At 53.1% G+C, this 15,549-nt stretch overlaps 1 protein-coding gene across 1 annotated transcript in view; it reads left to right on the top strand.

Annotated features, from left to right (window-relative positions):
* The first annotated feature begins 14,481 nt into the window (after positions 1 to 14,481).
* LOC141073089 (uncharacterized) overlaps positions 14,482 to 15,549 on the top strand; it is a 60,360-nt gene continuing 59,292 nt past the window's right edge. Inside the window, exon 1 of the mRNA XM_073560423.1 lies at positions 14,482 to 14,631. The gene's annotated coding sequence lies outside the window, so the exon portion shown is untranslated. The remainder of the gene's footprint in view (positions 14,632 to 15,549) is intronic.

Below are 15,549 nucleotides of genomic sequence, written 5' to 3'. Positions count from 1 at the left end.
AACGGGAGTGAGACATCAGGTTGCCGCAAAACCGGAGCAGAAGTGAATCTTCGCTTCAGCTCCTGAAAGGAAGAAACAGCCTACGGAGACCAATTCAGCACATCAGCACCCTTCCTAGTCAAATCCGTCAATGGCTTGGCAATACCAGAAAAATTAGCTATAAATTTCCGATAAAAATTAGCAAAACCCAAAAACTTCTGGAGGGCCTTCAAAGAAGTGGGCTGAACCCAATCATAAATGGCCTGTACCTTGGCCGGGTCCATTTCAATAGTTGACGGAGACAAAATAAATCCCAAAAATGAAATCCTCTGTACCCCAAAAAGGCATTTCGATCCCTTGACATACAGGGAATTCTCCCTCAAAATCTGGAACACAGTCTGAACATGTTCCACATGAGAGTCCCAATTCTTGGAGAAGATCAAAATATCATCCAGATAGATAATCAAAAATGTATCCACAAAGTCTCGGAATATATCGTTCATGAAGCACTGGAAGACAGAAGGTGCATTAGTGAGCCCAAAAGGCATCACCAGGTACTCAAAATGTCCCTCCGGAGTATTAAACGCCGTCTTCCATTCATCCCCATGCTTAATGCGAATAAGATTATACGCCCCCCTGAGGTCAAGCTTGGTAAACCAGCAAGCACCTTTAACTCTGGAGAATAGATCAGAAATCAGGGGTAACGGATACTGATATTTAACAGTAATTTTGTTGAGGGCACGATAGTCAATACAAGGCCTTAATGAACCATCCTTTTTAGCCACGAAAAAAAACCCAGCACCTAAGGGTGAAGAGGATGGTCTAATATGACCCTTCTCCAATGCCTCCTTAATATAGGATCGCATAGCCTCGTGCTCGGGTACAGATAAATTGAAAAGCCGACCCTTGGGGAATTTACACCCCGGGTTCAGCTCAATTGCACAGTCATAACTCCTATGAGGAGGCAAAGACGCAGACTCATTCTCACTAAATACATCATAAAAGTCAGCCAAATAGTCAGGAACATCATGCGACTGGGGAGAGGTGGAGAAAACAGGAGCATCACTAAGGGCACACCGACAACCCCAACTCACCACAGACAAAGATTTCCAATCCAGAACTGGATTATGGATTTGCAACCAGGGAAACCCCAGAACAATGGTATCATGCAAATTATGCAACACCAAAAATCTGCAATTTTCTTGATGGTCTGGGGCGACCCGCATTACCACCTGTGTCCAAAACTGAGGTTTATTCTTTGCCAAAGGAGTAGCATCAATACCCCTCAAAGGGATAGGCATCTGCAGAGGTGTCATAGGAAATCCACAACGTTTAGCAAAATCCAAGTCCATCAGGTTCAGAGCTGCTCCTGAATCCACAAAAGCCTTTTCGGAAAATGTGGACAGGGAGCAGATCAGAGTAATTGCCAGAAGAAACTTAGGTTGAACACCACCCACAGAAAACGTGTGTGCACAACGTTTCTCTCGTTTAGGGCAGACAGAAATAATATGCGAGGCATCTCCACAAAAAAAAACACAGCTTATTACGCCTTCTGAACTCCTGACGTTGCGCCCTAGACAAAACTCTATCACATTGCATAGGTTCAGACATTTGTTCAACAGGTGGTAACATCTCTCGTGTAGTTTTGCGTTCACGTAAACGCCGATCCACCTGAATGGCTAATGACATAGAATCGTCAAGACCAGAGGGAACAGGAAATCCCACCATAGTATCTTTTACAGTTTCTGACAAACCCTTCCGAAAGAGGGCTGCCAAGGCACCATCATTCCAGGTAGTAAGGACCGACCACTTTCGGAATTTATGACAGTCCAACTCTGCCGAATCCCGACCCTGGCTTAATGCCAACAGGGTCTTTTCAGCCTGATCAATAGCATAAGGTTCATCATACAACAACCCCAAGGCTTGAAAAAATGCGTTCACATTATTCAGAATAGGATGATCAGGTTTCAAAGAAAACGCCCAATCCTGGGGATCGCCGCGCAGCAAAGAGATGACAATTTTAACCTGCTGCGCAGAGTTCCCCGACGAGTTAGGCTTCAAGGCAAAAAATAATTTACAATTATTCTTGAAATTCAAGAATTTAGACCGATCCCCCAAAAATACATCAGGAGTAGGAATCTTTGGTTCAGCAGCATGTGAATGAGCAAGATAGGCGGAAATTCCCCGCACTTCAGCAGCGAGCTGCTCCACATGATCAGACAATTGCTTCATCTCCATTGAGAGAAAAATTCCCCCTACGGCCTCAGAGATATAGAGGAAAAAATATGCACACAAAAAAAAAAATTCTGACACTTTTTTTTCTCTTTTTTTTTTTACAATTCTCTCCTGCTATTGAGTACCCTAGGATCTGCGGTATGGCTGGTTATTCTGTCATGATGAGTCACCGAAGGAGGAAAAAACAAAATACCAGCTAAGTCCAGAAACACCAGAGAGGTTGGCAGCTATCGGATTGCAGACCCCTGAACCTATCCACAACAACTAGCAGTAGCCGTGGGGGGTTCCTACGGTGCCCTAGACCCCTCGATCACAGCCGGAGAACTATATAGCCTAAAGACAGAAAGGGGAAAAACTAAACTGCCCCAGAGCAGATTCCAAAGCAATAGGCAGCCCCCAACATATAATGACGGTGAAGCAAGATGAAAACACTAACACAGATAGAAAGATAGGTTGAGCAAATGATGGGGCCCAAGCTAACTACATAGGACAGGATAGGAAAGCTGCTGTCTGCCATCCGCAAAAACCCTATCAAAATGAGCCAACCGACTGATAGGAAAAACAGGCCCTGAAGTCGCTAGGCTTCAAAAGACTATATCAGCACTCAGGTATATTCTGAAGACAGAGCAAAATATCAACAGATCAGAGACAAAAATGGAGTTCAGCTCACCCCCGGCCGGGGATGGCAGAACTCCCAAAAAACAAGGCAAAACAAAAACTGAAGAGTACAAGGAAGAGCAGAAAACTTAGCTTTGAGATGCAGGAATCAGACTGGTCTCCAAGAATCCAGCAGGAAAATCACCAGCCCAGAAGAAGGGCGTCGGCAGCCTTATATCCAGTCCTCAATTCCAGCCACCCAGTCATCATCTAGCTGCCCATGTGTTTGGTAATCAGCCTCACTACCTTCCTTCACCAGAGGAGGGAGTTCATCAGACCTCAATGATGAAGGGAAAAATGAACTCACAACACAGAATGGAGCTATCAGGATTATGCGAGCCCTGTCTTCTTGAATCTTCCTCAGCACTATCGGTATTAGATTCAGTGGGGGGGAAGGCGTAAGCCAGGCCGAAGGTCCACGAGATCAGGAGAGCGTCCACTGCGTACGGGTTTTCTCTGGGATCCAAAGAACAAAACTGATGTAGTTGTCTGTTCTTTCTGTTGGCAAACAAGTCTATTTCTGGGGACTCCCACATGTGCACGATCTGTTCGAAGATGGCCCTGTTCAGTACCCACTCTCGTTTCAGCTTGTTGCGGCTTCGGAAATCGGCTGTGATAGTGTTTCTCTTATATATGGAGGGATGTAAGGGATAGTAGATGAACCTCGGCTATCTGATTGTCTGAGAGAAGCCTGACGTGTTGGCCCTGTAGGGACATAAGGAAACCACTTAGGGCCCGCTCCACAGCTAGTAGCTCTTTTAGATCAGACAAATAATCTTGCTCAGATGGTGTCCATACTTCCTGGACCCACATATCCCCCATATGCGCCCTCCAGCCCCTGGGACTAGCATCCGTGGTTATGACTCGGGAGATATGATTTACCCATTGAACTCCTCTACACAGGTTTGGTATGTGTGTCCACCATCGTAGTGATTGTACTGACTCATAGGATAATGTAAATTTTCTCTCTATGTGACCTTCTAGCCGACAAGTGTTGTGCAACACGTCCCACTGGAGGGTTCTGGTGTGGTATTGGGCCCAGAGAACCGCGGGTATACATGAAGTGAGTGAGCCCAGAAGCGACATTGCCCCCCTTAGAGTGACTGAAGGGTTATGCATTGCCCTGAGTGCACAGACCCGAGGAAGAAAAGGCCCCCGCCCTCCACATTTTTTAATGTGTTTTTTTTTTTTTGCACTTTTTATTCATGGTGCAGTTGGGCCCATTTGGTCTTGTAAACTGCGGTGTCTGTTCACATGGCATGCATTTTGATAGCGCTGGGCCAGCCCGCCTGAGCTAATAGAAGGGTGTCACTACTAGGCTGGCCTGGATGCTGTGCATGGCCATAGTGTGAACAGCGCCGCATGCAAGTTTTTTGTTGTGCACTAACATACCAGGCAACCGCCCCCTCCATGTATTGGTAGGCTGCGAGCGGTTGTTTCATCGGTATTCTTGCACCTGTGTTGCCATCTTAATTATATGGGTCCACTGCATCCTGATAGTCCATTTGTCTGGAGGCCTGTACAGGTAAACCTTTATGCTCTTTTGATGTTTTCTAGCCGACAAGTGTTGAGCAACACCTCCCACTGGAGGGTTCTGGTGTAGTATTGGGCCCAGAGAACCGTGGGTATACATGAAGTGAGTGAGCCCAGAAGCGATATTGCCCCCCTTAGAGTGACCGAAGGATTATGCATTGCCCTGAGTGCACAGACCCGAGGAAGAAAAGGCCCCCGTGCGTATACTCACCGGTACGCAGGACGACGGGCTCCTTAAAGTCATCTCCCCTGGAGGGTGCTTTATCCTGCTGCCTCACCAGCAGTCCCCCTGCCGTGGGTGCCTCCAGGACACCGGACAGGCCGAGGCAGGGGCCCTCCCGCTGCCTGAGTCGACCAGCCAGGTCTGGGAACATCTTCGATCTCCTGCAGGTATGTCTAAAGAGGCTTCCCTGTCAGGGACAGGGCCGCCCTTTTTGAGTCTGTAGGTTTCCTGTCCCTGAAGGGCGGATCCCCTCTATCGTGGTGCTGTTGTGGCGACTGAATAAAAATAAGCATGGGTGCTTCCGACCTTGCGTGTCCTTCTGGAACAGGACCGCTCCAGCACCGATGGAAGAGGCATCCACCTCCAGAATGAAGGGTTTATCTACATTGGGGGCGATATAGAATGGGAGCACTAGCGAAATGGGACTTAATGGAGAAGGCCTTAAAAACAGGTTCTGACCATAACTTGGGATTCGCTCCCTTCATGGTGAGGGCCACCAAGGGAGCTACCAAAGTCGAGAAGTGGGGGATAAATTGTCGATAGTAATTTATGAACCCCATAAAGCGCTACACCGCTTTAAGAGAATGGGGCTCCTGCCAATCCATCACCGCCTGTTGTTTGGCAGGATCCAAGGCCAATCCCTGGGCGGAGAGGATATAGCCCAGGAAAGGCAAGGACTCCTGCTCAAACACACACTTCTCTAACTTTGCATAGAGGGAGTTTGCCTGCAGGAGATCAAAAACTTTGCAAACATCTCTCCGGTGGGAGTCAATATCTGAAGAATAGATGAGTATATCATCCAGATAGACTACTACCATAGTGGTAAGCATATCCCGGAAGATATCGTTCACAAAGTCTTGGAAGATGGCCGGGGCATTACAGTGTTAAATGCAGTCTTCCATTCGTCCCTCTCACGGATGCGAATCAGTTTGTAAGCCCCCCCGCAGATCGAGTTTGGTAAACACTCTCGCTCCCCGTAGCCTATCAATCAGCTACAATATCGGGGCAGAGGGTTCTTATTCTTAACAGTGATAGCGTTAAGACCGTGTAATCGATGCAGGGATGTAGTTCTCCGTTCTTCTTCTGGACGAAAAAGAATCCTGCCCCTGCTGCTGACACTGACTTCCTAATGAATCTCCTTCCCAGATTCTCCCTGCTCTACTGAGACATGGCCTCTGTCTCCGGGAGAGATAGGGGATAGACTCGACCCCGAGGAGGCTCAGCACCAGGCAAGAGGTCACTAGGACAGTCGTAGGGGCGATGGAGCGGAAGAGTCTCCGCCGCCCTCTTGAAGAACACATCTGCATACTGTTGATAGTGTGTGGGGAGAGATGAAAGATCTGCGGGGTCTTCGGTGGAATCAACCTGAACGCACTCCGTCAGACATCTACCCTCATAGGCTTTAGCCCAACCGAGAATCCTCCCCGAGGCCCACTCTATATGGGGAGAGTGGAACCATAACCAAGAAACCCCTAAAAGGACCTGATCGATACCCTCGGGCATGATGAGGAGGGATATTGTCTCCTGATGAGACGGGGACACAGAGTATCAACGGGACAGTCTGGTGGGTAATTTGTGAGGCTAGAGTTGCACCGTTCACCACCCTGACGGTGACTGGCCTGGCCATCATAACCAGAGGTATTGCGTGCCATTGAGCGAAGGCAGAAGACATGAAATTGCCCTCCGTTCCGGAGTCCACGCAAACTTCCACCGCCAGAGTGGATGAACCAACCTCAAGCGTTCCCTTAAAGGTCAGCTTGGAAGAAAATGCCGCTGATTCTAGTGAGTCTCCTCCTATGACCACTAGAGGCGAGCATTTTCCCAACCATTGTGGGCACCGGTTGGCAAGGTGACCAGACTGCCGGCAAACATGACATACCACAGGTGCTCGAGCGGATCGGGGCCTGGATCCCACACGAAGAGCCCCTCGCAGCTCGGACGCCTGATCGGCAGATTCCAGAGATTTAGCGAAACCGGGTGCTAACTTACACCTCTGCCTACACTGGGACCACTCCAACCTTCGCTCGGAGAAGCGAAGGTCTATACGGGTGGAGATGGTGATAAGCTCCTCCAGTGTGGCAGGAACCTCCCTGGTGGCCAGGGCGTCCTTCATATGGTCAGCCAAGACTCTCCAGGAACCCGGAATGAGGACCTTATCTGGCCACTCCAACTCAGGCCAGCTTCCGGAACTGGATAGCGAAGTGGATGACCATGGATAAACCCTGTGACATAGCCAGCAGCCGGAGCGCGGTGTCATGGGTAATTCGCGGTCCCAAGAAGACCTGCTTCAGAGTGGCCAAGTGCGAGGCACTCTGCACCACATGATCACCATGCTCCCAAGGCAGTGTGGTCTACTCCAAAGCCCTGCCTGACAAGAGGGAGATGACAAATCCCACTTTAGCCCGCTTGGAGGGGAATCATGCAGCCAGCAGCTCTAGCTGTACAGTGCACTGACTCACAAAACCCCTACATGAGGCACTATCGCCCGAGAACTTCTAGGGCAGCGGGAGGTGGGACAAAGTCGGAGCAGGAATGGCAGTGGTTACATGGGAGACAGCCTCTGTGGCTGCATGGAGTGCGACTGCGGTAACATCAACAGCTGAGGCTGAACACTCAAGAGCCGCCAACCTGCCCTCCAGCTGCTGGGTGTACTCATGGAGTCGCTGTTCATCCACCATTAGAGCCAGACTCTGGTGCTAATATACTGTTAGGGTTGGCAGAACGCACCAAATAAAATATAATAATAAGGTGCGTTCACAACACGGAGCCCACCGTGCAGAGATGGTAACTGTTGCTCGGTAATGGCGGACACTGAACACCGGTGGGGTAACCGCTGACCCGGTGTGTACAGGAGCAAACTCGTGTTCTGCGTCTCTGTGCAGTAACAAAGTGCCAGAACCTGGTAACCTCACAGGACTCGGCAAGGTGAACACTAGTTAAGAGACACAGGACTCTGCCCCAAGGACGCAGGGTTAGAGCCCCTCTGGTCCCACTAGCGTTCGACACCGCCACTGTGATACCTGAACGAAATAATATAGTCGCACCACGTGCGCACTGCACCGGTTCAGCGGATGCCACTAACCACCCAGAACAGGGAGTGAAGCGCTTGACCTGCGCACGGCGCCGCTGCGAGGAACCCCGCTGCACGTGCGGTCCAGAGGTGCCTTGTGCTGACCGGCGCTAACGCTCGTGTGGAGAGCGGGATGCTCTGTGGCACATAGTGTTAGGGATGGCGGAACGCACTAAATATAAATAATAGGAATTGCGTTCGCTGCCCGGGGACCACCGTGCAGGTGTAACAACCGCTGCTGAGTAATGGCAGACTCGCTATATGGTGGTATACTGTGCTCGGGATAAACGTCACCCGAGGTGCGCAGAGCGGACTCTGTTAAACTCAAAGAGGCGCTTTAGTACAAATAAAGCATAAACGCTGAGCCTGTTAGCTTCACAGGTCTCAGGTGGCGTGCACACACAGTATATGGTCACAGGACACGGCCCAAGGCAGAGGTCGGTGTCCGTCTTGACCTACCGTGCGTGCGGCGTCGCTGCCGCGGACGCAGTGAATGCTGCTAACTGCAGCATGGCAGTAACTACTGCCGCTGTACGACAGTGCCGTGAGGCATCACACTATCGGACGCTAGTGTAGCGGTGCGGTATGCACTGTGGCGTATAGCTTGCCACTGACTGGCGCTGACTATATCTCTAATTCCCTATCCACATGCGTAATATCAGAGGGAAGGGGTTTTATAATGAGTCAGTCACCAGAATCATACATCCGTCACCATTCACACATAGCAAGTATAGTCTATACTAGTGCATGGCCGAGCGGCCATGCAGACCTTTTATAGCCATGCCCTCCAGGTCCTTCCAGACCTCTGAGATGGGCCAATCAGATCAGGACAAGAACCTGAGCATGTGACCCCCGATCTCCACTGGGAGATTGTCTCGTGGGCATGCCCAGTAGCACGGCGAGAGGACTTAGCCTCTGGAGTGGCTTCCTGCAAAGCAGGTTGCGCTACGATTGCTGGTCCAGAGGTGGCAGCAATATCCAGACCCAGAGAGCTGGTCTGAGCAGGGCGCCTGGATCGCCGAGATTGCTGTGCAGGTCACTGAGCAGTCGGAAAGGAAGACCGCTGGATGTATGGCTCTGGATTCCTGCTGTGCAGCTGCAGGAATCCGACGCCTAACATTACCACCCCCCCTCTGAGCCTCGCTACGCTCAAAGGCCGCGATCAGGAGTGGAAAAGGTTGGAGCGGGTCGCTGATGTGTGTCGGTGGATGCCCTCATTCCTTCTTTAGAGGCACGAATCGCATCCTGAGTGCGATCCCAAATGTAGCGAACCTCCACTGCCCAGTCTGCCACCCTTGAGTCAGAGGACACTGGCATCGGGACAGGGACGTGCGGATGTTGGCCGTAGTTTAGAAGGAACGGCGTCTGACCAGTGGAATCAGCCACTGCATTATTCAGGGCAAATTTAGCCCATGGTAGCAAGGATGCCCAGTCATCCTGCCTGGCAGAGACGAAATGCCGCAGGTACGTGACCAAGGTTTGGTTGGCTCTCTCAACCAAGCCATTCGTCTCGGGATGGTAAGCGGAGGACAGGTTTTAGCTCAATGCTCAGTAGGGTGCAGAGCTCCCTCCAAAACCGGGACGCTAGCTGGGGACCTCGATCACTAACAATTTTGTCCGGCATGCCATGCAGATGGAATACGTTTTATGAACAATGTGGCAAGACCACGAGCGGAAAGGCAACCGTGCGAGTGGCACAAGATGCACCATTTTAGAAAAATGGTCGGTGACCACCTAGATTGCCGTACCGCCACCAGACTTGGGAAGGCCAACCACAAAATCCATGCCAACCATCTCCCACGGTCTATCCGCCACCGGCAGATACAATAACCCAGCCGGCCTCTGTCTAGAGGACCTGCTCCGTGCACATGAGACGCATGCTTGCATGTATTCCTTAGTGTCTCGAGCCATGTGCGGCCACCAATATGACCTTGCCAGGAGTTCTGTGGTCCGCTTATTGCCAAAGTGACCACCCACCCTGGATGCGTGTGCCCAGTCGAGAACCTCCGGCCGTAGCTGAGGAGGCACAAAGGTCTTGCCCGGTGGCACTGACTCGAGAGCAACTGGAGCCACGGTCGTAAAGCTCTCCAAAGGGAGAATTAGCTGTGGCTGTCTCCCCTTCCTCCGCTGAGACCACTGAGCACGAGAGAGCATCCGCACGGACGTTTTTTTCTCCAGAGAGATAGTGCAAGGTAAAGCGGAAGCGGGAGAAGAGCGACCACCTAGCTTGACGAGACTTCAAGCGCTGGGCTGTTTGAAAATAGACCAGATTTTTATGGTCCGTATACACCTGGAAGGGAAACCGAGCTCCCTCCAGGAGATGTCTCCACTCAGAAAAGGCCAACTTCATTGCTAGCAGCTCCCAGTCCCCGATGGAGATATTCTCCGCCGGTGAGGTCTTAGAGAAGAAGCAGGGATGCTTCTGACCTTGAGCATCCTTCTGGAAAAGGACTGCTCCTGCACCGACGGGAGAGGTATCTACCTCCAGGATAAACGGTTTATCCACATCGGGACGGTGTAAGATGGGAGCGCCAGCAAAATGGGATTTTAGAGACGGGAAGGCCTTGGAGACCTGTTCAGACGAAGCGTTAGGATTAGCTCCTTTCTTTGTGAGAGCAACCAAAGGAGCTACCAGTGTGGAGAAGTGAGGTATGAACTGGCGGTAATAGTTGATGAACCCTAGGAAGCGCTGCACCGCTTTGAGTGAGTGTGTTTCCTGCCAGTCCATTACCGCTTGCAGTTTGGCCAGATCCATAGCCAACCCCTGGGCCGAGATGATGTAGCCCAGGAACGGCAAGGACTCCTGCTCAAACTGGCACTTCTCCAGCTTGGCGAAAAGAGAGTTCGCCTGCAGACGGTCGAAGACCCTGCAGACGTCTCTCCGGTGGGAGGTAAAATCTGGCGAGATGAGGATGTCATCCAGATAGACCACGACCGAGGTGGAGAACATATCATGGAAGACGTCGTTGACGAAATCCTGGAAGACAGCAGGCGCATTACAAAGGCCGAAGGGCATAACCAGATATTCGTAGTGGCCATCCCTGGTATTAAAGGCTGTCTTCCACTCGTCTCCTTCGCGAATGCGGATCAGGTTGCACGCCCCCGTAGATCTAATTTCGTAAAGATCCGGGCCCCTAGCAACCTGTCGAATAGCTCAGAGATCAACGGGAGAGGATATTTGTTTTTAACTGTTATGGCATTGAGACCTCTGTAGTCAATGCAGGGACGTAACTCTCCGCTCTTCTTCTGCACGAAGAACCCTGCACCAGCCAGTGACACCGACTTTCTGATAAAACCTCTAGCCAGGTTCTCCCGGATATATTGAGACATAGCCTCTGTCTCAGGGAGTGATAGCGGATACACACAGCCTCTAGGAGGTTCCGTGCCTGGCAGATCTATCGGGCAATCGTAAGGACGGTGCGGCGGGACCGTCTCCACTGATTTTTTAAAGACGTCCGCGTACTGGTGGTAAGATTTAGGAAGCGCGGAGAGATCCGCAGGCACTTCAGTGGAAGCTACCTGAACACTGCCCCTCAGGCACCTTCCCTGACAGTCCTTGCTCCAATCCAGTATATTCCCCAAAGCCCAATCAATATGAGGGGAGTGACAATGGAGCCAGGGAACTCCGAGAAGCACCTGGTCGATGCCATCTGGCAAAATGAACAGGGACAGAATCTCATGATGCGAGGGTGAGATTGAGAACCCGAGTGGGACTGTCTGGTGGGTCACCTGAGATGGTAAAGGTGCACCATTAACCACCCTGATGGTCAGAGGTTGGGGCAGTAACACCAGTGGAATAGCATGTTTCTGGGCGAAGGTCGAGGACATAAAGTTCCCCTCAGCCCCAGAATCCAAGGTAACCTCTACCTCCCAGGTGGAGGCCCCGCTATCTAAGGTCCCTCGGAATTCCGGCTTTGGAGAAAAGGGTTTCATATTTATCTGACCACTACCTACGGCCACTGGACGTGATCGTTTTTCCGACCGCAGAGGACATGTGCTAGCCGAGTGACCAAACCGCCGGCACTGGTAACAACATGCGGAGCTTCGCACCGGACGTTGCTTGGGGCCGGCGCGAGATACCTTCATAGGTTCAGAGGATGTAAGCTCCTGAGCGGGAGATGTCAACGGCTCGGTGAAGGTGAGAGCCAAGTTAACCCTTCGTCTGGATTGTGCACGTTCCAGCCCACGCTCCGTAAACCGGAGTTCAATGCGGGTGGAGATGGCAATCACTTCCTCCAGACTTGTGGGGACATCTCTTGTTGCTAGAGCATCTTTGACATGCTCTGCTAACCCTCTCCAAAACACAGGGATGAGTGCTTTATCAGGCCACTCTAGTTCGGAAGCCAATGTCCAGAATCGGACGTCAGAATGGCTGACCAAGAGAGACCCCTGTGTTAGAGCTAATAATTGGAGAGAGGTGTCGTGCATGATCTGTGGTCCCAAAAATACCTGCTTCAGAGCCGCGAGGAACTGAGCAGCGCCCCGAACCACGGGATCATCACGCTCCCACAATGGCGTAGCCCACTCTAATGCCCTGCCAGATAAAAGAGAAACAATAAATACCACCTTAGCCCGCTCTGTAGGGAACCGTGCAGCCAGTAACTCAAGCTGGATAGAGCACTGACTCACGAATCCCCTACAGGTGGCGCTGTCACCCGAAAACTTGTCGGGGAGCGGGAGGTGAGATATTGTTGGCATAGGCGTGGGTGTGGACACGCGTGAGACAGCCTCTGCGACTGCCTGAGCAGCGGCTACCGTAGTATTCGCAGCTGAGGTGGAGCTCTTGATAGCCAACTTGCTCTCCAGCTGCCGAATGTACCGCTGCAGCTGCTGCAGGTCCGCCATTACTAGCCAGACCCTGGCACTAGTATAATGTTAGGGACGGCGGAATGCACTAAATATAAATAATAGGAAGTGCGTTCACCGCCCGGGGTCCACTGTGCAGGTGTAACAACCACTGCTAAATAATGGCAGACTCGCTATATGGCGGTATACTGCGCTCGGGTTAAACGTCACCCGAGGTGCACAGAGCAGACTCTGTTAAACTCACAGGCGCTTTAGTATAAGTAAAGCATAAACACCGAGCCTGTTAGCTTCACAGGTCTCAGCTGGCGTGAACACACGTTATATGGTCACAGGACACGGCCCAAGGCAGAGGTCGGTGTCCGTCTTGACCTACCGTGCGTGCGGCGTCTACTGTGGACACCAGTAAGTGCTGCTAACTGCAGCACGGCGGTAACTACTGCCGCTGTACGACAGTGCCGTGAGGCAGCACACTATCGGACGCTAGTGTAGCGGTGCGGTATGCAATCATACATCCGTCACCATTCACACATAGCAAGTATAGTCTATACTAGCGCATGACCGAGCGGCCATGCAGGCCTGTTATAGCCATGCCCTCCGGGACCTTCCAGACCTCTGAGATGGGCCAATCAGATCAGGACAAGGACCTGAGCACGTGACCCCCGATCTCCACTGGGAAATCATCTCGTGGGCATGCCCAGTAGCGCGGCGAGAGGACTTAGCCTCTGGAGTGGTTTCCTGCAAAGCAAGTTGCAATACCATTGCTGGTCCAGAGGTGGCAGCAACATCCAGACCCAGAGAGCTGGTCAGGGCAGGGCGCCTGGATCACCGAGATTGCTGTGCAGCTCCCTGAGCGGTCGGAAAGGAATGAGAGACCGCTGGATGTATGGCTCTGGATTCCTGCTGTGCAGCTGCAGGAATCCGACACCTAACACATAGATTATACCACTACTGGCGCTGACTCTCTCCCTCACACACAACAGAGGCTAGGGGAGTCAGTCTCATACATCCGTCATCACGCACACAACTAGCCATCAGCGTCTATATTAGCGCAGGGCCGAGCCGCCATGTGAACCTTTTATAGCAGCGTCCTTCCGGGACCTTCCTGATGGTCCAATCCGAGCTGCTTGAGGACCTGAGCATGTGACCTCCGACCTCCAATGAGAGATCGTCCCTCGGGCATGCTCAGTAGGCTGCAAAACGGACTTATCCTCTGGAGCTGCTGCTAGTGCGGATTGCTAAAGCTGGAGCAGAGGTGGCAGCAGCAGCCAACCTGCCCGCACTCGCCTGAGCAAGACGCCGGGAGCGAGGCCTCTGCTGAGCAGCCTCCTCTGCGGCCGGCACTGAAGGGGAGAGCACAGAAGGCGAGGCCGGGGATTCCTCCTGTGCCGGAGCCCGACCCCTCACACGCCTTCCTCCATGACAGGCGGTCTGCCGCGTCTGAGGGGGCGCCGGGTCTAGTGAGCGGAGGAGCTCGCTGTGCACAGACCTGTATGGGGGACGCAATGTGACCCCGGCCTTATGGAGACAAGGAGGAGCCGCGCAGTGTGAGGAGAGAGCCGGGAATGTGGCGCCTCCTGGTGGCCGGGGGGATCCTGCAGCCCTCTCTACACACAGCAGTCAGCGCTGAGGAGGGACAGAGCGGAAGCCCTCACTATACAGCGCCCACAGGGAGCCCCGCACACTCCCGGGGCAGCGCCATGTAACAGCAGCCCCACGCAAAACACAGCGCCCCCACATAGACCCACAAGCAGCGCCCCCTGCAGCGTCTATGTGCAGCTACAGGAGGAACTGCGGAGCGGCCGCCACTGAGGGAGAAGCGGAGCCCAGCGCGGACTGCAGCAGAGGAGACACAGGCCCCGCCCCCTCACCGCACGTGATCGGGTCACATGGGCATAACGTCACCACAGGCCTTTCCCCTCTTCTCTCCTGAGCCCCGCCCCCTGATCACATGACGGTGACGTCACCACAGGTCCTTCACCACCTCTCTCCTGAGCCCCGCCCCCTGGTCGCATGACGGTGACGTCACCACAGGTCCTCCCGCGCTCAGTGCAGCCGCTCCGTCCCGGGTGTGCGCAGCTCGTGTTCTCTGGGGTCAGCCAGCAGCAGATTTCCGGTTCCCGCCATTCCGGTGAGATGACAGGAGGGTTTGTGGTGAATCTGTGAGAGGAGAGTGTGGGGGGAGATCAGAGCTGTTCCTGTGGAGGCTCCTGCTCCATGTGACTGCGGCTCCTCAGTGTTGGGGACGGGCAGCATTGTATGGGGGATGTGCAGCGTCTCCTCCTCACCTCACGGCCCCCGCTGGAGGTGGAGTTACCACGGTGACCGTCCCCCGCTGGAGGTATAGTTACCACGGTGACCGTCCCCCACTGGCGGTGTAGTTACCACGGTGACCGTCCCCCGCTGGAGGTGTAGTTACCACGGTGACCGTCCTCCGCTGGCGGTGTAGTTACCACGGTGACCGTCCTCCGCTGGCGGTGTAGTTACCACGGTGACCGTCCTCCGCTGGCGGTGTAGTTACCACGGTGACCGTCCCCCGCTGGAGGTGTAGTTACCATGGTGACCGTCCTCCGCTGGCGGTGTAGTTACCACGGTGACCGTCCTCCGCTGGCAGTGTAGTTACCACGGTTACCGTCCTCCGCTGGCGGTGTAGTTACCACGGTGACCGTCCCCCGCTGGCTGTGTAGTTACCACGGTGACCGTCCCCCCGCTGGCTGTGTAGTTACCACGGTGACCGTCCTCCGCTGGCTGTGTAGTTACCACGGTGACCGTCCTCCGCTGGCTGTGTAGTTACCACGGTGACCGTCCTCCGCTGGCTGCGTAGTTACCACGGTGACCGTCCCCCCGCTGGAGGTGTAGTTACCACGGTGACCGTCCCCCCGCTGGAGGTGTAGTTACCACGGTGACCGTCCCCCCGCTGGAGGTGTAGTTACCACGGTGACCGACCCCCCGCTGGAGGTGTAGTTACCACGGTGACCGACCCCCCGCTGGCTGTGTAGTTACCACGGTGACCGTCCTCTGCTGGAGGTGTAGTTACCATGGTGACCGT

This window comes from Dendrobates tinctorius, unplaced genomic scaffold (assembly GCF_039654945.1).
Source record: "Dendrobates tinctorius isolate UK_male_01 unplaced genomic scaffold, ASM3965494v1 ptg000296l, whole genome shotgun sequence".
NCBI lineage: Eukaryota > Metazoa > Chordata > Amphibia > Anura > Dendrobatidae > Dendrobates > Dendrobates tinctorius.
This window is presented reverse-complemented; position numbering and strand designations above follow the sequence as displayed.